Here is a 21,344-nt window from a genome sequence, read left to right on the forward strand (position 1 = left end):
TTAGAGCAGTGGAGACGCCTCCAAGAGCACAAGCGGCCAAAGCCGGACTTCGACCTCCGGAAGACCCAGTCAGCCCTGCCTGCCGGCGCAGTCGTGATTCACCAGTCCAGCCACGGAGGAGGGAGAAACGGCAAGCTGCCTGAACAGGAGCACGGCCGGCTCGGCCGTCCCAGCACGGACAGCCCGCCTCCAGGCCTCACGAGCGTTGGCAACGGCCCTTGTGCCAGCGGGAGGGCCTGAGTGACCAAGAGGAAGAACAAGAAACCGCGGCCATCTCTGGGGCTGTGGCGGTAGGTAGGCTCTGAGGCACATACGTGCAGAAGCCCAGGCACACTCTGCGTGCGGCACGCCCTGTGTGACCCACCAAGCCTTCCGGCGAGGAGCGAGTTCCTCTCGGCGGTGTGGCTGGTGCAGCCTCCTGGAAAAAGGCGGGGCCTGCAGTGTGCCCGGGGCCACGGTGTTCACCTGGATCGCGATGAGCGGCTGAGCTCTTGAGGGCTGGCTCTGCTGGGAAGTTACTGGAGAGGATGGGGTGCGTGACCGGGTCTGAGCACGTTCCGAGGGCCTCACACTTCTGCGGGGGTGGGAGAGTCCTCTCTGGACGGGACTTTGGGTGCGGCTTTGCCTTTCTTTCCCCGTCTGCATTCTCTGGCCGCACCGCTGGCCTCTGGTGAGTGATGGGGCAGGGAGACGCCTCCCAGTACACCCACAGCCAACGGAGCAAGGAAACGATCTCCTGAGCCCTCCAGGGGGCAGGGAGGAGCGGGTGCAGGTCCGTGAATCATCTCCTTCTGGCCGGTCAGTCTCTCGAAAACGCCCCACACGTCGAGCAGGGTCCGGGGAGAAGATGGACGACCAGGCTGTATATGTGGAATGTCCTTGGGAGGCGTAGTGCTACTTGGGAAAGGGACCTCCGGCAGGAATGACACAGGGATGTGTTCGTCTCCAGCGGGGTGCTCGTGCGCAGAGTTGCCTGGGCTCCATTTCCGGTGCAAGGAGTCTGCTGCAGAACCTCCAAGTGCCAAACGGGACAAGTGATTCACCGTGCCACGAGCACCAGCACCAGCACCACCGGCACCAACACGAAGGCCAAGGGGAGAAAGGCGACCCATGGAGTCCCAAAGAAACTTCTCCACCAGCATGGCACAGGGGCCTGAGTGGAGATGGGTCATGCAACCATTGCTTTCTGAAAGCAAAGGTCCTCCCCGCACTGAGGAAAGACCCAAGCCCGCCCTAGATTGTGAGAGCAAGACAACTAGACATCCGACTCTGCCCATCCTATCTGTCAGTCAGTTGTCTCGTCCAGCGTGGCCCCAGACAAATGCCACTGGACGCAATGAGATGTGGCCGGCCTCTGAAGTGTCTGGGGCGGTGGGGAAACTGGCCTCTCCTAGCTGCTTTCCCGCCTGCCTCGTGATCCTGTGACCTGGTGGAGGGGCGCCCGAGGACCCTTATCGATCCCGTCTTGCAGTTTTTTCTTTGTCTTGGTTGCCAGCTTCAAACCCAAAACCCTCCATCAACCGGTGGACCTGCAATTTGCGATTGAGCTTCTCAGACCTAGAGGGCCAGTTTTAGCTCCCGACCCCGATTGTCTGCTTGGTAGAGCAGAGAAAATTATGCTGGCTTTTCATCCCCACACGGTTACCTACAATGCACCATGCCCTCCACACACAGACAGGAAAAAGTGTGATGAGCAGTATCTTCCCCCAAGAACACGATCAAGGGTGCCCTGGATGAGGAAGTCGAGCCACACACAGGCCGCCCTCATTATCACCACCAATCTTACTCCACCCCATCGCATCAAATGGACTTACTGCTTGCCCCATCCACACCCTCTAAGTAGAAGAAGAAGAAGGAGACAGAGGAGAAGGAGAAGGAGAAGGAGGTGAAGGTGGTGAAGAAGGTGAAGAAGGAGAAGAATGGTGATTGGAATGGCGTGGCAGAGGGAATGGGAATGTCGCCTGATGCTGGGGGAAATCCGTGCAAAAGAGAGACAGATACTGGCTGATATCGCTTCTCTGTGCCATGGGAAGGAGGCAAAAGGACAGGAAAATTGTGAGCACGTGCGTCATAAAGTACAAAGCAGTAGGGTCCTGGGAAACGTTGGGGCCGCAGAAGGTGGGAGGGGTGCAATAGGCTAAGGAAGAAAGCGGGTCAGGGCTGTCTTTTCCTAGTAAGGATCTACAAAATCAACACTTTAGCTATGGGAAACCATGGACTGTGGAACACGCGTAGTGCTGGAAGGCAAGCATAATGTCCAGGTTGGGAGAGGAAGCAAACATACATGTCACACACCAAGAAGGAAACCAACAGTCATTCTCCTCCAGGAGGGAAGTCTGTTTATACCTCAAGTTATAGTGCGTTTTGAGCCCCTGAATGGGAAAGATGACTCTGGAAGTCAACTAGTGTAAATAAAATAGAAAAAGAGAATGAAAGCAAGCCAAAAAAAAATAAATAAAATTAACATAAAAATATTAAAAATGAACGAAGCAGAAAACAAAAAAAAAAAAAAAGAAAAGAGAAAGAAAAATACAACTAAGATTGAAAAGGAGCTGGATTAAATTAATCCAAATTTGCAGCGAGCTTATGCCTTTCTGAAGGAGCTCGCTTTGGACCGTGAACAACGGCCCTGAAGGGAGAAAAGCATATGTGCCACACTCGCGGCATCTTTTGGTGCTAGGACCCTGAACGCTAGAAACGTGGCTGGTGAGAAACCATAGAAATTGTAGTGGAACTCAGTCGCAGAGCTACATTGACTGAAGTGTTTATGTATGATGTAATAAAATCACTTGTTTTTATACAGTGAAGGAAACAAGGAAGTTCAATGCATTTAGGTCTGATAGAGTGTGTGAAGTACTATAGATGGATATTCTTAAAATTTTACGGGAGACAGTGACCAAAACTCTCCCCCCAAGAAAGTATTGATTGTCAGAGGAGGTCCTACAAAGAACTGAGAAAAGACCAGAAGTGAAAGGCAATGGAGAAAAGGAAAGATATACCCATCTGAATGCAGAGTTCCAAAGAATAGAAGGAGATATGAGAATCTTAACTGAACAGTGCAAAGAAATAGAGGAAAGCAATAAAATGGGAAAGAGTAGTGATCTTGATGAACAAATTGGAGATATGCACAGTGTGATACTTGCCAAGCTGAATTTTATTTGGGGCAAAGTGAGGACTGCAGCCCAGGAGACAGTACCTCAGATACCTCTGAGAGATTGCTCCAAAGAGGCAGTGGGGGAAGGTCACTATATAAGCCTTTGGTGAAGGGGAGTTCAGTGCAATCAAGCACTTATTTTACAAAAGGTTTTCTGCTGGTCACGAGGAGTTGATGTCACCATGAAGGGATTTAGTGATTTTCTAGATATGAAGAAATGTAAGAATTAGGATCAAGAAATCAGTTCCTGAAAATATCTGACTCTCTAAAAGACCAGTTCCACCAGTTTCCCCGGAACTCAGAGTGCTTTGTTCTCTACCCCGAATTTCCCTCAGCGGATGTTGAAGGCCGTCCACTTCAGCAGCACAGTGTTCAATCTCCGCCGAAGCAGCTGGCAAATTCCCTGTTGTAGTCCTGCTGCTGCTGCTAAGTCGCTTCAGTCATGTCCAACTCTGTGTAAGCCCATAGACGGCAGCCCACCAGGCTCCTCTGTCCCTGTGATTCTCCAGACATGAACACTGGAGTTGCTTGCCATTTCTTTCCCCAATGCATGCAGGCATGCTGAGTCGCTTCAGTCGTGTTTACCTCTGTGCGACCCCATAGATGGCAGCCCACCAGTCTGCTCTGTCCAAGGATTTCTCTAGGCAAGAATACTGGAGTGGGTTGCCACTTCCTTCTCCCCTGTTGTAGTTCAGCCTCTGGCAAATGCTCTTCACAAGTGCCAATTTGTAGTTGACATAGATATCACGTGGAAGTAGTAGAGAAAATATTGAAAAAATAAAACAGAGATGCATTAAAATGCACTGTTAGGTTTGTCAACCGCAAATTGGCACTTGCAATGGTTACTTGCCATCTACCTCTACAAGGATTAAATAATGTGCTGCTGTAGCTGCTGATTTTCAATACCCCCTGAAAGGAGCTCAGGGTGGAGAGCAGAAATGAAGCCCTCTGTGCTGTGGGAAAAACTGGTGGAACAAGTCTTCATAGAGATATTTTCAGGAATCCAGTTTATAAGGCCAACTCTAGTGTCTCCTCATCTCTACAAAAGTGCTAAAATCCTTCATGGTGGTTCATTTCCTAGAAGGGGAAATAAGATCCTACTTCAAGACTAAGACTGTGTCCCCAGTGCAGGGGGCCCAGGTTCCATCCCTGGTTAGGGAATTAGATCCCACTTGCCACAACTAAAATATCCCATGTGCCACAGATAAGTCCTGGCACAACCAAGTCAATAAATAAATAAAAAGACTGCTATTCCTTCCAGAACATAAACACAGAATCCTGGCCCCAAGCAGCTGAGATGCATATCAAAGGAATGATTTCAGTGAGCCCAGATTCTTGTATCTTCCCATACATAGAAAAGTGCTAAATTAATTCACCTGAGATATCTGTTTTTCTTTTAATTAACAGTAATCTTTGATGTTCTGACGACCTGCCCTTTGTTGCAAAACTTCTATATAACCTGGCTCCTCTCACCTCACAGCAGTTCCCTTAGGTTTTCTTGAGGTGCTGCCTCCCTGTCTTGCAGTCCTAAAAATTCCTGCTATATAAAACGTAACTCTAAACTTTTAGGTTGTGCATAATTTTTAAGCAAGGACTTCACTGTCTTTAAAGGAATAAAATTATTTGTAATCTATGTAATATATACTTCTTAGGGGGCTTCTGTGGTGGCTCAGATAGTAAAAAATCCACCTGCCAATGCAAGAGATTCAGGTTTGATCCCTGGGTCTGTTTGGGGAAGCACACTGACTGAAACCACCCACCCTGGCCAGGCACCATAGTAACCATTTGCATGAGTTGTTTTATGACAGGAGGTCCTCGTAAGGAACACTGAACTAATAAGCCACCACCAACCGGAAGAGTTCAGGAAAGGTCAAAAGGAGACCCCACGTGTCCGACCACCTCCCAGAATCCCCCTCTCTGACATCCATCTTGGCTGAGCAATGTGTGCACCACCAGGAAGGACTCTGAGTCAGATGATTGGCTAAAGACAACCTGGAAACTAATCCCGTCACCATAAAACCGAGACTGAGAGCCACGCAGCAGATCAGTTCTCCTGGGTTCTCTTACCACCTGCTCTCCACCTGGGCGCCCTTTCCCAGTAAAATCTCTTCCTTCGTCAGCACATGTGTCTCCTCGGACAATTCACTTCTGAGTGTTAGACAAGAGCCCACTTTCGGGCCCTGGAAGGGGTCCCCCTTCTTGCAACAGGTCAGGAAGATCCCCTGGAGAAGGAAATGACAACCCACTACAGGATTCTTGCCTGGGAAAACTCATAGACAGAGAATTCTGGTGGGCTACAGCCCACGGGGTCGCAAAGAGTCAGACACAACTAAGTGGCTTAAAACAACAACATCTGCAACAACGACATCTGCTTAGACTTGCTTATGTCTTGTCTATCACATCTATCCATGGAGGATGTTTTATGTAGACCTGAGAAAATGTGTATTCTGGTTTCGTTGGATGGAATGTTCTATATATGTCTCTTAATTCAATTTGGTCTAAAGTTTGGTTTAATTCCAACATGTCATTCTTGATTTTCTGTTTGGATGATCTATCCATTGCTAAGAGTGAGATGTTGAAAACCCTTACATTTTTGTAATTTGTCTATTTTTTTTTCACATAGATCTGTTATTATTTGCTTAAAATACTTAGGTGATCCAATGTTGTTTTATATATTTGCATATGTATATGTGTGTGTGCACGTGTGCATGTATGTATACTTTTTGGTGTATTAACTCCTTTGTCATATAATGGCCTCCTTTGATGTTTGTTATTCTTTTTTCTTAAAGTCTATTTTGTCTGATATAAGAATTACTATGCCCCCTTTCTTTCTGTTTTTATTCCTGTGAAATACCTTTATCTATTCCCTCCCTTTGAACCTTTGTATCCCTAAATCTGAAGTGAGTTTCTTGTAGATAGCATATAGTTTTTTTTTTTTTTTTTTTAATCATCTATGTCTTTTTATTGGTGAACCCACTCTATTTGCTTTTAGACTGGATATTGATATGTAAGAACTGACTCCTGCCATCTGAATGATTGTTTTCTGGTTGCTTTTTGTCTCCATTGATTCCTTTTCCCTTTGTTTCTGCCTACTTTTGTAAATGGTGGCTTTTCATCATGGTATTGTTTCCCCTTTCTATATTTCTTGCATCTACTCTAGACTTTTACTCTGGTTACCATGAAGCTTATGTTAAAATTTTATACCTAAAACAGTTTGTCTTGTGCTGATTGCAGCCTCTCTCCATTAGCCAATAAAGTTGCTCCACCATTTAACTCTTCCTCTGAATGTTCTGATGTCACAGTTCTCTCTTTTATGCTGTGTGTTTGTTAATAAGGTATATTAGATATAGTTACTTTTAATCATCTTTTCCTTGAAACTTTATACTTGAAGTTGTTAATATACCGTTGTTCTAAGTAATTGGAATTAACTAAATCTGACTATGTATTTTTACCTTACCTAGTGTGTTATATACTCTTGTGTGTGTTCATGTGTTACTTTGCATCTTTTTCATTCTGCTTGAACTTCTCTAGTATTCTTTGCAAGGCAGGTCTTGTGGTAATGGACTCCCTCAGCTTTTCTTTAAGAACGCCTTTACTTTCCCATCATATTTGAAGGATAAGTTTGGTGAATAGAGTTTTCCTGGTTGGCAATTTTTATTGCTCTGCCTTCTGAGTATTTCATTTTACTGTCTCCTGGCATGTAGTTTTCTTCTGAGAAATCTACTAATATCTTTGTGGGGTTTCCTGTGTCAGTTACAGTCATCCCTTTAAGTAAATCAGACATTCCTATTTTAGATAGGAAAATTTAATCAGTATTTTGTAACAACAGTAAGGAAAATTGTCATGGTCTGGGCCCCGGTTGGAAAAGAATTTCCTGACATGAGACAGAGTGAGAGGGAAATGAAGTTTATTAGAGTGGGTGACACCATTAGAGCTGTGGGCCAGCTCAAGAGAGAACCATCGTTGAACAGGGGTCCTTAGTCCAATTTTATACCCAGGGTAGAGGGAGCAGGATAGGGGTCTTGCCGGTCATTTGCTGATTGGAAGAGGCACATCTCCTGGGGGGAAGGGGGAGGGCGGAGAGTAAGGCAAAGACCTTCTCCCTATGGGGTAGGAGGGGAGACAGGTTATATTGCTCAGGAGGACCTGAAATCTGTTAATAGTTACAATATGGGGGAGGGAAGGATGAGAAGGGTCTAGTTTTCCATTCCTGCATTCCGTTCCCCCTTGGTTTTATCTGCTCTTTGGTCCTTGGGTCACTACTTTCATCCCTCTCTTTATTTTTAGGGCCAATTCTTCGGCCCCTTTTGATACCCTGCTCACGTCTAACTATCTAACTATTTCCCTTCTCAGGCATTTGGGAAGCCAGTCTCAGGGGAAAAGGGGCGATGACCACTCTGACTTCTTCAGGCTGTACAGGGGTGTTGTGCCTTTATGGAGGGAGATGAGAGTCCATGGAATGATAAGGCGGCTTGTTTCAGCATTGTCTGGGTGTTGGCCAGGAATATTCTTGTCAAACTATCACTTGGAGATTTGTTGTATTCTAGAATAAACACATTTAACAAAAAGTTAAAAATACATGGCCCAAAGATTAAGAGAAGTAGAAAATCTCCCGAGGAGCTAGCCAGGAGAACCAGGACTAGACATTGGTTCGTGACATTAGTGTTTCTCTAGGTATAAGAAGATGCAAGAATTTGGGCTCATAAAAATTTTTACCTGAAAGCATCTGACTCTCCGAAGGTCAGTTCTTCTGGGTTTTTCCCAGAGCACAGAGTGCCTTATTTCTTATCTCCATCCTGAACTCCTTTCAAGGGGGGTTGAAGGTCAGCAGCTTGCAGTGGTCATGATGAAATCTTTGTAGAGACAGCAGGTAAGTGCCAACTTCCAGTCAACATGGTCTCTTCACAGCCACATATTTGACCATGCTTTGGGGGCATTTCATGGCCTTTGTGTGCCAGGTCTAATGAAGATTCCATTGACAGGCCACTCTGTGCTGTTACTAGACCAGACCTTGCAAGTAGCAAGTCTCTGGACCATACCTGTCTCACTAGACTCTTGGCCCAGGAGAATATTCCCTCTTGTTGCTTCTTCCCACATCTAGAATTACATTATTACAGTCATTGATCTCATATGGAACTGCATGTCAGCATTTTATCACAGGTCATTCACACATTTAGTAATATAAGAAACAATCTTCTGAAACAAGCAACATGGAAAATAATACAGCTAGCCATATTAGTAAGGTCACAAGCCAGAATTTAAGTCAAGAAATTTCATTAGGTAGAGCCCAGTATACCCCAGGTCATCTGACATTGTTAAATGATTATAGTCAGGTGTCAATCTTCTGGTTGTACATCGTGGAGGATCTGACCTTTATCCAAAGATTAGTTACTGAGATAAGCTTTCAAAACAAACTTAGAGTGTCCTTTTTAATAACTTAAATCTTTTAGCAATATAACATAACAACAAAGAACTATCTCAGAAGTGAGTCGTAGTAAACACAGACCTTAACTAACAAAACTAGAACTTAATATTAAGTGAAACATAATTTTTTTTTTTTTTGTCATTGTGAGGGCATTAACCCTGTAGCCAGGGAAGGCGTTAACCCATTAAATAAAAATGAGGTTTGTCAGGGAGCCAGGAAAAACCAAGCGGCTGCCTTGGATTTCCCATAGCCCTGACTCTTTGATTTACAGCTACTGTTCCCGCATTTTTAATTCCCCATTTTAGGAGTAGATTGTTGTCATGTTTTAAGGACATCAGAATAGCAAAAGTCTAACAGTGAGGGGTTATTTTTATGTGGAAGCAGAATGAGCTTTTACATGCTCCATAATCTTAAATAATGCTTATTTACTTTACCAAAGTAACAAAAGATTTTTAAAAAATATATAAATCACTTATAGGCAAAGAAATTCATAATCTGTTTTTGAAAACCTCATTCTAAGAAAACTTATCATGTGGGTATGAGAGGTCAAGTAGGGGTCGTCTAGGAAACCTGATGGAGAGAGAGGGGGCCAGGAGACAGGGAGGCAACAGGAAGACATGCGGCATGAGTCCCTGAAATCCAGATTCCGACTGAGGGCCATGGAGGGCTGGACATAAGGAAATTGGGAGTTCTCTCACTGCTTTTGGCCACAGCTAGTGTGCCTTTCAGAGGCCATTTTTGGGGGTCCCCCATGGCGCAGGAGCACCGCAGCGGCGACAGCGCAGGAGTTAGGCCGAGAGGACCTACCCCACATCCAAGGTAAGGAGCAGCGGCTGTGCTTTGCTGGAGCAGCCATGAAGAGATACCCCAAGTCCAAGGTAAGAGAAACCCAAGTAAGACAGTAGGCTCTGAGAGAGGGCATCAGAGGGCAGACAGACTGAAACCACAATCACAGACAACTAGCCAATCTGGTCACATGGACCACAGCCTCATCTAACTCAATGAAACTAAGCCATGCCGTGTGGGGCCACCCAAGACGGACGGGTCATGGTGGAGAGGTCGGACAGAATGTGGTCCACTGGAGAAGGAATGGCAAACCACTTTAGTATTCTTGCCTTGAGAACCCCATAAACAGTATGAAAAGGCAAAAAGAAGACGTTAAAGATGAGCTCCCCACGTTGGTAGGTGCCCGATATGCTACTGGAGATCAGTGGAGAAATAACTCCAGAAAGAATGAAGGGATGGAGCCAAAGCAAAAACAACACCCAGTTGTGGATGGGGCCAGTCATAGAAGCAAGGTTTGATGCTGTAAAGAGCAATATTGCATAGGAACCTGGAATGTTAGGTCCATAAATCAAGGCAAATTGGAAGTGGTCAAAGAGGAGACGGTAAGAGTGAACATAGAGTTGGACTATAAAGAAAGCTGAGCACTGAAGAATTGATGCTTTTGAACTGTGGTGTTGGAGAAGACTCTTGAGAGTCCTTTGAACTGCAAGGAGATCCAACCAGTCCATCCTAAAGGAGATCAGGCCTGGGTGTTCATTGGAAGGACTGATGTTGAAGCTGAAACGCCAATACTTTGGCACCTGATGGGAAGAGCTGACTCATTTGAAAAGACCCTGATGCTGGGAAAGGTTGAAGGCAGGAGGAGAAGGGGACAACAGAAGATGAGATGGTTGGATGGCATCACCAACTCGATGGGCATGAGTGTGAGCAAGCTCCAGGAATTGGTGATGGACACGGAGACCTGGTGTGCTGCGGTTCATGGGGTCATAAAGAGTTGGATACGACTGAGTGACTGAACTGAACTGAGTTTGTATTGGGGCCAGGCCTTTTGCAGGGCTAAATTTTCCAGGTTCTGAGAATGTAGCCAAGGGGTGAGTCTGAGAGAGGCTCCCGGGATGTACCAGAGCCCACTCTTAGCCTCCCTGCCATGAGGTATTGAGAGTCACCGGCTGACAGAACGGTGTCCCTTTTGTCCCAGTGATCTCCCCGTGCGATTAATGCACGAAAATGGCCGACCGACCCAACAGTCGCACCCGACAGTGAGAGGTGACCCCTAAGAACCGTGCAGCTAGGGCACCGTGTGACCCGGGCAGAGACAGACAGATTCCATACTTTGCACAAGTGCACGGGGAACATTCTCCAAAATTGACCATATGTTAGGCCAGAAAATAAGTCTACCATAAATAGACTCAAATCATACACAGGAATTTTTTTCCTGTCACAATGCAATGAAACTAAAAATTAGTAGTAGAAGGAAAAGTGGGAAAATCCACAAGTATGTGAAGATTAAATACACTCTTAAATAACCAGTAGGCAAATAATAATAATAAAAAAGAACTTAGAAAATACCTGGAGACAAATGAAAATATAAACAGAACATACCAAAATGTATGGGTTCTGCAAAAACATCACCAACAATGAAATGTAAAGCTGTTAATGCATACATTAAAAAGAAAGTTCAAATAAGCAACCTATCTTTACACCCAGGTAGAAAAGGGAGATCAAACCAAACTCAAAGCTAGAAGGAGGAATGAAAATACTAAAGATTAGCTCTCAGATAAATATACAGAAGAGGAAAACCAAGGAAATCAATTTTAAACAAAAGTTACCTCAAACAGGTTAACAAAAGCAACAGATCTTTAGCTATATTGACTAAAAAAAAAAGACAACTAAAATCAGTAACAAATGAGGAAACATAACTGCTGGTATGACAAAATAGAACAAGAAGGGAGTACTGTAACCTAGATGAAATTCTGTTATTTAAGCCTCAGTCTGTGGTATTTTATTCTGGCAACCCTAGCAAACTACCATAGCCTTATCCTCTTTCTTGCAAATAGAAGTTATGAAAATGGTGCCAAAACCCACATAGTTTATAAAGTATCTGAAAGGAGGAAAAGAGAAAAGGACAAGTTACCTAGGGTGTTGAGAAAAATTTTTTTCTTTGGTTCTTACCAAAGTTAAAATAAAAACATCAAAACCACCAGAAAAGACTAATGAATAGACATTTTAGAGTAGGCAAACAACAGCCGTGGTAAAACAAACTGGAAATTCATTCAGTTGGTAAAAATAGTAAAATAATGTTGTAAAATAAAAACAGTAAAATGCATTTTATCCTTGGGAGGTTTTAAAAAATTCAATGTATTGAAAATTCCAAAGAGGTTATAATACAGGTACATGATTCAAGATACTGAAAATATACTTTGCTTTAATTTGTGCCTCCTATCGTTTAGCCTGTTTGTCCAGGGCCATCTGCCCTTCACAGGTAGTATTTTGTTTCTTATGGATCCTCCTAGAGTTCCTTATAAGCAAACACGAAAATATATTTCTCCTTCATTCCATGATTAAAAACACAAATAGTGGTATATTAAGCATGGTGTTTTGTTACATGCTGCTTTTATTTATTTGACAACACCTTGGAAACTGTCCTCTCTCAGGACATAATCTCCTGAACGGAAGTGCACTGAATGGATGATGTACTATTATAACACACTTGGCCCATCCACATTGGGATGAACACGGATATGCAATAATCTGTTTACATTACAAACAATGCTGCAATGTATAATTTTACCTGTGTTACTCTGCTGCTAGCAAAAGTGTAGGATATATTTCTAAAGGATTTGTAACCTGGAGTATTTGCAACTGAGAGGGCATTTGATAAGATGCTACCAGTAAGATCCTTCTGAGCCAGCAATGAGCCTTGCTCTTTAAACTGCAACTTCTCTATCACAGCACTCCTGCACCTGTGTTTAAAACTGCTTTCCAACGTGTTCTAACCTTCAGAAACCCCCTACAGTCTTCCCTTTCATCAGCACTGCCCTTTATTCTCAGTGTGGTTACAACCTCACTGGGTACATGCCTGTTGTCTCCACTCTTCTCTGGGCCCATCACTGCTCAACTCACTCCATTAGAGCTGGAGCCAGTGTGGCCAGATAACTCGAGTGTAGAGAAATGGGTCATGGATTTGAACCAGGGAGCCTGGTGCCCAGGAGAGAGGGAGGGCCCGTAAGGGATGTAACTGGGGAGAAGGAACGGTGTATTAGGTTTTTATTCAGGTGAAGATTCTACAGAGCCCAGACATGGGAGCAGGAGTCTTGGTTGGAGATAAATCCTTGGGAATTTGTATCCAAATATCACAGCTGAAATGGGAGCGGGGGGCTCCAAAGGGAAGAGCATGTGAGTGAGTCTGCTGTGAACCTGCTGTGAGTGCCGGGGAGAGACACATGGGGAAGGACACAGCAGAGAACCAGGAAGGCAGCAGCAAGCGTTCCGAAAGGAAGGAGAGCGTCCTGGCCATAGGACGTGTCACAGAAGCACATGCCGCAGAAGTGTGGGGGTAAATGGAAAGGGGGGTTAGAAGTCATTAATCAATCCTGGCAACTTGCTTCATGACCAGCTAAGGGCAGAATCAGACCATAGGATACAGAAAGAGAGATAAAAATTGGTAGGTAAAACCCATTCATGTTCAAGTTGAGATTTTGTTAAGATGCTCTTTTAAGGAACATAGAAATACAATCTCAGATGGGAATCCCAGGATCACAGGCTGCCAGCACTGAGCTAGGCCCTGATTCTTCCCCGCCCCCCGCCCTCCGCCCTCCTCCCTCCTCCCCTTCACCATGTATGCCTCACTCATGTCAACTGAGCCAACATGTGTTTCTACCCTCCAAGTTGGTGCCCATCTCAGGGCCTTTGTATTTGCTCTTCCCTCTGCCTAGAATGCCGTTGTCCTAGAGCTTAAAGTGGTTGCTGTTTTCTGCTCATCTGGTTGGCAGCTCAGATATTCACCTCTCAGATGAGCATTCTTGGACCACCCCATCTAATGCTGGTGCTTCCCCTTTACCATCCCATGTGATCCTGATTTTTTCCATCATTGTTGTTTAGTCACTAAGTCATGTCTGACTCTTGCGACCCCATGGACTGCAGCCTGCCAGGCTCCTCTATCCATGGGAGTTCCCAGGCAGGAATAGTGGAGTGGGTTGCCATTTCCTTCTCCAGGGGATCTTCCTGACTCAGAGATTGAACCCATGTCTCCTGCTTGGCAGGTGGATTCTTTACCACTGAGTCACCTGGAAAGCTCAGTTTTTTTCTTTATAATGCTAATCAAAACTTTCCCCCCAATTAAAATTTTTATTTATAAGAGTCTGTGTACTCCAGAAAGTCACATGAGGTCAGGGTCCCTATCTATTCATTCATTAATGTGCCTCCAGTGATTACAATTCTCAGTTGATAAGTATTTATTGAGTAATGAATGCAAGAGCCTTAAAGTCCCTTTAATTCAAATCCATGGATTAGAAATGAGAAGTGAGCTGCCAAGTGTCACACAGGTGGCCACCTCAAGCCAATCCAGAGATAGTGAACTGCACACTTACAGCAGAATGAACTGCTAGTGGCTGAAAAAGAAGATGGACACGGGGATTCAGGAAAAAAAAAATTATCCACAATATAACCTGTAGAAAATTTAGTGTGACTTATTAGACCAGCAGATCTTATTATGAAAAACAGGGGCAAAAACTGCCTCAGTGACTTGATAGTACCTGAAGGATTGAAATTCAGAGACTCCTAAGACCTACCCAGGATTTATTGGCATAATGTTCTTCTAGGGGGGAAAAAGCCATCTAAGTGTGTCTCCTGATATTTCCTTTTATTTTAACATGTTCATGAGCAAAACAAAGAATATGAAACAAAAGACAACTTGAAGCACGTGTGACTAGGCGATTTTAAACTATTGATTCAAAAGTATAATTTTCTCTTAAAATGTGATTTCTGCTTCTAAATACACAGTGTCTGGACTTCCTCACCTACTACTGGTAATTAGAAAGCTGAACAAAATACATGAAGTGAGCCTTGAGTCAGAATGCTTGGCCAGAGACAACCTGGAAACCAACCCATCACCGTAAAACCTGAGACTGCAAGTCAGGTGGCAGAGTCCCCTTGGGTTTCCTTTCAGTTTCAGTTCAGTTCAGTTGCACAGTCGTGTCCGACTCTTTGCGACCCCATGAACCGCAGCACGCCAGGCCTCCCTGTCCATCACCAACTTACCCTGCTGCTATCCTCCTGGTTACCTCTTCCCAATCAAGTCTCTGGCTTTGTCAGCATTGTGAGCCCACTCTAGGGCCCTGGAAAGGGTTCCCTTCCTGCAACAATAAGAGGAACAGTGTCTAGACTTCCTCACCTACAATTGGGAATTAGAAAGTTGAACAAAATACATTAAACAACTGTTCTCACACCCTGAACAGCAGGCAGTGTTAGGGTTCCAGGGTTAGGTTCCTGGAGTGAAGCTGAACACACATGTCAACCTGACGACTCCGCAGCTCTCTGCCTTCAGGCAGTTTTCATGCTGCAACTACAGGGCAAGGGGCCCATAAACATTCCTGCTAAACTCTGAATTGAGAACACTGGTGAGTTGGGAGGCCTATCATCTGTGTGGCAGGGTATTAAAAAGGAGGGAGATACTCAGAAAGTTTCGCAGTTGCCTGATGATCCCTTTAAGTCTTTATAGAATATCAATCTGAGGACACACAGGTCATTCCATAATGAATAAAAACACAAAAACATAAAACATTGGTCTCACAAGCAAAAAATATAACAATTCCTTCTACATTATTTTTTTTTTCAAAATATGGCAATTAAATGAAGGTGAGCAGTACACACATAAATAAATGGATATGTTTCTAGAAAGCAATTTTTTCAAGATGTCAATAAACCTCTTGTCATTCCAATTATAGAATTCTACTAAAAAAGTGAAAAAGTAGTGTGGAAATATGTCTTTGCATACAAAAGGCATTCGAATAACTGTAGTATCTTTCTTAAAATTTTTTTTTAATTGGTGGGAAATTGTTTTACCATTTTGTGTTGCTTTCCCTACAACAATGCAAATTAGCCATAATTATTTATATATATGTATATATTTGTGTATCACTTGCTTCTTGAGCCACTCTCCCCTCCTTGAATAGCTTTAGTTTTAGGATGGAAAAGTTATAAGGAGCGCCCTATATTTAATGTCTAAATAGTAAGGAAATCGTTAACAATGTCACACATGTTCCTGACTCAATATTATGCCTCCATTATCATGTTTATGAAGATTTAAAAATACAGATCAGTAAGTGCATTTAGCAGCTACTCTTTGCATTGCAAGGGATCAGCCACAACACTTGCATTAGGCTGCGACTAGGGGTCCGCGTAGGAGTGGTAGCAAAACAGGAAGGCACAGCCTGCTCAGAGCTTGTGAGGTAGGGAAGCTGGAGGCAGCCTGGACAGGAAGAGGGGTGCCCATGGGATTGCTTAGAGGAACGTATTCCCCGCGATTTGTTTCTAGTTGGGAAGGATACAGGAGAAAAGAGGCACTGGCCAAGACCAGACCTTGAGGACTCAGGCTGCAGAGTTTAGGGGTCTGGACTTCCAGAATGGTTGCTCCAGGGCATGGGGCAGGCCCCGTGGGTGGTAGAGAGTTTCCTCTGCTTTTAAACCAATATTTAGACATAGTGAAACTCCTCTTTGGTCATCTTCAACTGAGCAGCTATTCTGTGGATAAACTTTATAATTACAGACAACGGTAATAATTACAGTAATGTAACAATAATAGTCATTTTCACTATTATGTATTTCAGTACTCCAACAATTAAACCCACACATAACCAATGTACAAAAACCTAAGTTGTCTGGCCATCTGGTCGACCTGTCTGTGGTGACCATCCAGCTACAACCAAACAGCATAAACGCCAGTAGTATAAACGCTGATCTGAGGGCAGAAATGGCACAGCACCCCCGCTCTTCACTCATTTCCTCCTAGTCCACCGCAGGCTGCATTCCTCTCCCCAAGCGTCCTCCCATCCACTCGTTTTCAGAGGCTTTTCCAGGACTAAAGTTAGCGCCAGGATCGCGTCTCCCCTCGACTCTCACCGGACGGCCCCCTCCCGCTTCCTGCGTCTGAAACATTTGGAGCTTCCACCACCGCACCCGTATAAGATTGAAGGCCCGCATTGGGGGCCTCCTTGCTTGCCCACCACGTTCCCTGTTGTCAGCCGCCGTGAGGAACCCGTGTGTAGGGTCTGCATAACCACCCAGCCCATAAGGGGAACAGAAGGGACCACAGGCGTTTCCCACAAAGACGCAGTCTACCCCGCCCCTAGGCCCTGGTGAGTATATGGGCCCCACGGGGCGGGGAGACCCGAGAACAGGCAACGCGGTGACGCCCCAACCCGCAGCCCAGCGTGTCCTTGTTCAGCCGTCCGGCCCGTCTTTACTCCAGGGGAGGACGCCCGGGATCTAAGGACAACCGGCGGGAACTCAGCGCCGTCCGCCAACGTAGACACACGGCCACTCCCAGGCGAAGCAAACAGAAAATGTGGACTCAGAACAACGCGCGGGTGGGCACGTTCACTCTCTTCTGGCCGCGAGACATAACCCAGGCGGCCCCCGCGGGCAGAGAAAACGTCCGAAACGCTCTCCAGCTTCTAGACACACCGACCGGCCTCGCCACGTAAATCTTCCCTTCAGATCCACCAGGAGCAAGACGCGTATTAGCCCTTAAACGGGGTTCCGGCTCACACGCTAACGAGCCCCCCGAGCACGGACTCGGGCGCTGGTTAAGCCACGGAGTTTGGAGCAGGAGGACTGAGGAGGGGAGACGAACGCCCCTAACGGTGACCCAGGAACCTGGCCGGCTAGCAACAAGCACTCCAGCACGGAAGACCATCTCCCTGCCCGCCTCGAGGCTCCGCGGATGGAGGGACTCGGGGAGATGCTGGTCGACCCGAGTGATCGGCAGTAAACCCCCTTCGCCGCAGCGCCGGGCCACGTTACGAGGCCCTGCAGATCCAATCTTCAGCAAGAGCAGGCGTGCCGAGACCTCCGCAGCACCGGGGTTATCACTACCAGTGCTGCCGGCATCTGGAGCTCTGTGCTGCGTTCGCCGGCTGAATCGCAGCCCTAATGAAGGCAGCCGAAGGAAAGAAACAAAGCGGCCGCCGGGGGCGCCCGACAACCAGTTCGAGCGTCCCCGGGACGAGTTGCCGTCGCCGGCAGGCCGCAGCGGCACAGGCCGCCCGAACGCCCGAGCTCGCCCGGGGCCTCTGCCTCGGAGGGGGCTCCCCGCTCGGGACAGCGCGACACAGAGCGCCCCAGGCGGCAGACAAGGGCGGACGGAGAGCGGGAGGCCGCGGCGGAGAAGCCCTCCCCGCGAGATTGCAGGGCCCAGGCCACCCTGGGCAAGGGAGATTCTGCCCGTGGCTGGGCTGTGTGAGCTGTAAGCTCAGTGAAAGTAAAACAGAAAAAAAGAAACCACGAAAGACATTTTATTCTGTAACTTCAGAGTTGAGATGTTACTAAAGTATAAAAAGACAAGGCTCAGAAACCATAAAGGAAACGACTGAAAAATTGACTACCTAATCGGTCTTTCAGTCTTTACCAAGCAAAGTCAGATGACAAGAAACGGGTGTGCGGAAACATTAATGCGACTACATGTATATTAAGTATGTTGATATCAGCATTAGTTAATAACAGAATATTTAGAAAACATGGCAAGAGACCAGTTAAGTAAATTGTCAGAGCATTCACATAACACAAGACTATCAATTTGCTTTTCGGTTTATTGTTGTTATTTAAATAAGTTAGATCTATAGGTATTGACTTGGAAAGACGTCGAGGGCAAACTGTTAAATGAAAACGATTTTAGCACTTTTAGTGGTATATATATGCATTTACCTTTTTAAAAAATGAAGTAGAAAAGTAAAGAGTTAGAATATTTAAAGAATAGCTTCTTTAAAAAGCACGAATCAAGTTTTTCCTATATCCTGGTGTCTGGACAGAAAGACGTACCAGAAACAAAGATGGACCACGCTACGTGCTTTTCTGCTCCCTCCTACTATAGTCTTGGGACAGGCAGCTGACATCTCAGCCCCTGCACTCCTCTGCTCCACTAACACCCAGAGCCCCTGCAGGCAATCAGAACTCTGACTCTGCAGGCCTGGGATCCCTATGTCCACAGCTCTTCCTTCACATCAGGAACCTGTAGCAATTCACTTGGTTTGCCCAATCATCCATGCCCAGAGCTGCTGGCTCTAACATACGCCTGTGTAGTCCTTCTCTCCATAAGCTTTGAGCTGAAATCCCAAGGGAAGACCATTTCCCTCACAAAGCAGGGATGAACCATGGGAACAACTGGAACTTTGCACCTGGACCCATTATACAAATTCTGTGTGCACACTCAACTCCCAAAGACACTACCCTTTTCACTGTGCTCTTTGCATGGCATGGACATTGCTGACTTGAAGCATCCAGGCTCACTTATGTGGCAGGAAGAAATACAAAGTACACGCACATACGCACGCGCGCGCACACATGTACAAACATACCCCAGGAGCTAATCTGTACTCCTGCTAGGGCTGGCAATGGTGGGAACAGAAAAGAGATCATTGTTGCTACTACTTGGGTCTTCTGAGTTGACAGACCTTGGTCGTTTTACTGATTTCACCCTGGGGGAGTGCGGGCTTGGAGCTCCCTAGTCTGTAGTTTGCTGTCCAGCGCCCTGCACTCTATTTGGTCCACTCTACCCTTTCTTCCCAATACACAGTCACCATTAAGAAGTAAGAATCTCCACATATTGCACTGAATTTTCAAATTTGAACAAAGTTTAAGAACACAGAGAGAAATTGAGTTATTGTGAAGAAGGTAGTGAGAAAATTTTATCTTTTTTGTAGCTTCCAAAATGTTCAAGTATAGTCTATAAAAGCTTATTTTTTTTTAATTAGGAAAATTAAATAATCCCTCATTACTCCTTCTTGCCCATGAACACCTCTGCCCCAGCTTCTGTCACACTGGGCTCACCCAACGACATGCCTGTTCTCCTGGTTTGGAGACTTCTTTCACACTCATCACTGTCATCTATGCTCACTACACACCTGAGGCTACGGTAGCCCTTCACACGGTAAATCAGGGGATTTTTCTCCAGTGAGCCTGAGGGATGCATTTTTCTTTTCTTTTAATAGAAACTTCTCCCATCTGTCCTTTAAAGTCACAGCTTTTACGGATGCTGTAACAAGTGGGTGTGAATGATAGAAAGAGGCTGTTTCCATATCAGTCCCTGAGCTGCCATATGGCTAACAGAGTGGTTGGTGGTACAGGCATTAATATTTCCTGGGTGGTGTTAGAGGATCCAGGCTGGAAGGAGAAACCAGACATTTTGGCAAGACACAGATCAAACCAGGAATGAGAGCAAGTCCCTCTCATTGTTTCAATGTCAAGACTCAGCCACCACCGTCCTCCTCAGCATCCTCATGCAGGACAGTTGAAACTGACCAGATAAAGCTGAGGAGATGGAAAGCAGTCATGAGAGCCAAGCCTCCAGAGCCCTGCTAGATACCCCAGGCATGAGTCCCCAACCACTCACCTGGTGGGGGGGGAGGGCCTCCTACCAAACCACAGGCCTGCAGAAATATGGTGAACCCTCCTCTCTCTGGGGTCAAAGCACTATGGGCTACTCCCCACATAAACAAGGTAGTAATATTTCCATTTTACACAGAAAAAAATGAACGTCATGAGCTGTTATATTCTGATTAGACCTATTTGTTCAGAGTTATTTAATTAATATTCAATTTCTAGGATTTACATCAAATCCCAGGAAACCCTCAGAATGATCACTTGGGGAATCTTGACTCCACAGAACAAACACCAGTCTCAAACATTTCCATAACTAATTCTTGATCAAATGCATCCAACTTTGTTCTCCAATACCCACCGAAGTGGTTTAGAGTCCCCCGTCCTTCCTGCTGTGCCCTCCCCTGACCCTCTGGATGCAACTGCCTTCAGTCATCTTGACTCCCCCCAGTATGGGAATCCGGCAACTTTGGAACCTTAACCTTAGTTCCGTCATCCGTGGCCTCAGATATGTGGCCAAGCCACTGTGAATCTTTTCACTGGCGGGTGAAACAATCTAAGGAGTCATGTCTTGGTGGAAGATCAAGCACTCTGGTGCACAGAAAAGCTCATAAATCCCCTTGCACAGGAAAGAAGCAGAAGTATGTACATCATAAGTCCCCCACAGAGCAGACATGCTCATCAAATACAGAAGAAGTTTAATTTGGGGTGAAATTTAGTTGACACCTTCAGAAACATTGGTGAAATACTGCATAGATTTCTGCCCTACTAAATATTATTGGCAGAAACAGTCTTCATTTCATAAATTTTGTATAGGAAAGTATATGTCTGTAAGGAAAAAATTTAAGCTAATTATGTTCTTCTGAACAAATTTATGTGCCCACTCAAAGCATATTCTGACATTTACTTGATGCTCTCCATTTCACCCTGCTCATCTCCAGGTTTCCCATTTTCCCAGAAGGGTGTGCTTCCTCTGAGTACAAGTGCCACCTACTCTCTTGTCTTCATAAGATAGCTCAGGCCTGAACCATAAGTTCAGCCCTTGAAATAAACACCTCAGATGATCTGATGGCCACAGGAGAATGAGAAGCTGTCGCTAATGTGGTGAGAACTTGGGTTCCCTCCCCAACTAATCTTCTGCCAAGCCTCCCCCTGGCTGAGCGTTATCATCCTAAATGATGTCTGTGGGCAGGAGCTGATGTGAAAGAAAAGAGGGTGTCCAGAGGCCCAGCACCGCCTCATCCTCTCCCCCAGTAGTGCTAATTCTGAGCCTGGCTTCTTTTTTTGTTTGTTTTACCATGAGTGCTCTTTCCAGACATCCTAGGACTGCCTTTAGAGTAGTTCTTGAAAGATTCCCCAACCACCATTGGCCTCACTTGTCACTGC

General features: G+C 45.5%; 1 long non-coding RNA gene across 1 annotated transcript; it reads right to left on the reverse strand.

Annotated features, from left to right (window-relative positions):
• Window positions 1-7,463: 7,463 nt before the first annotated feature.
• Window positions 7,464-14,827, reverse strand: LOC122677191. Its single transcript, XR_006335727.1, has 3 exons — window positions 14,625-14,827; window positions 7,871-8,251; window positions 7,464-7,697 (listed from the first exon to the last, which is right to left on the reverse strand). It is a non-coding gene; the product is annotated as an uncharacterized LOC122677191 (long non-coding RNA).
• Between the last annotated feature and the right edge of the window lie 6,517 nt (window positions 14,828-21,344).

The sequence above is a fragment of the Cervus elaphus genome, chromosome 20 (assembly GCF_910594005.1).
Source record: "Cervus elaphus chromosome 20, mCerEla1.1, whole genome shotgun sequence".
NCBI lineage: Eukaryota > Metazoa > Chordata > Mammalia > Artiodactyla > Cervidae > Cervus > Cervus elaphus.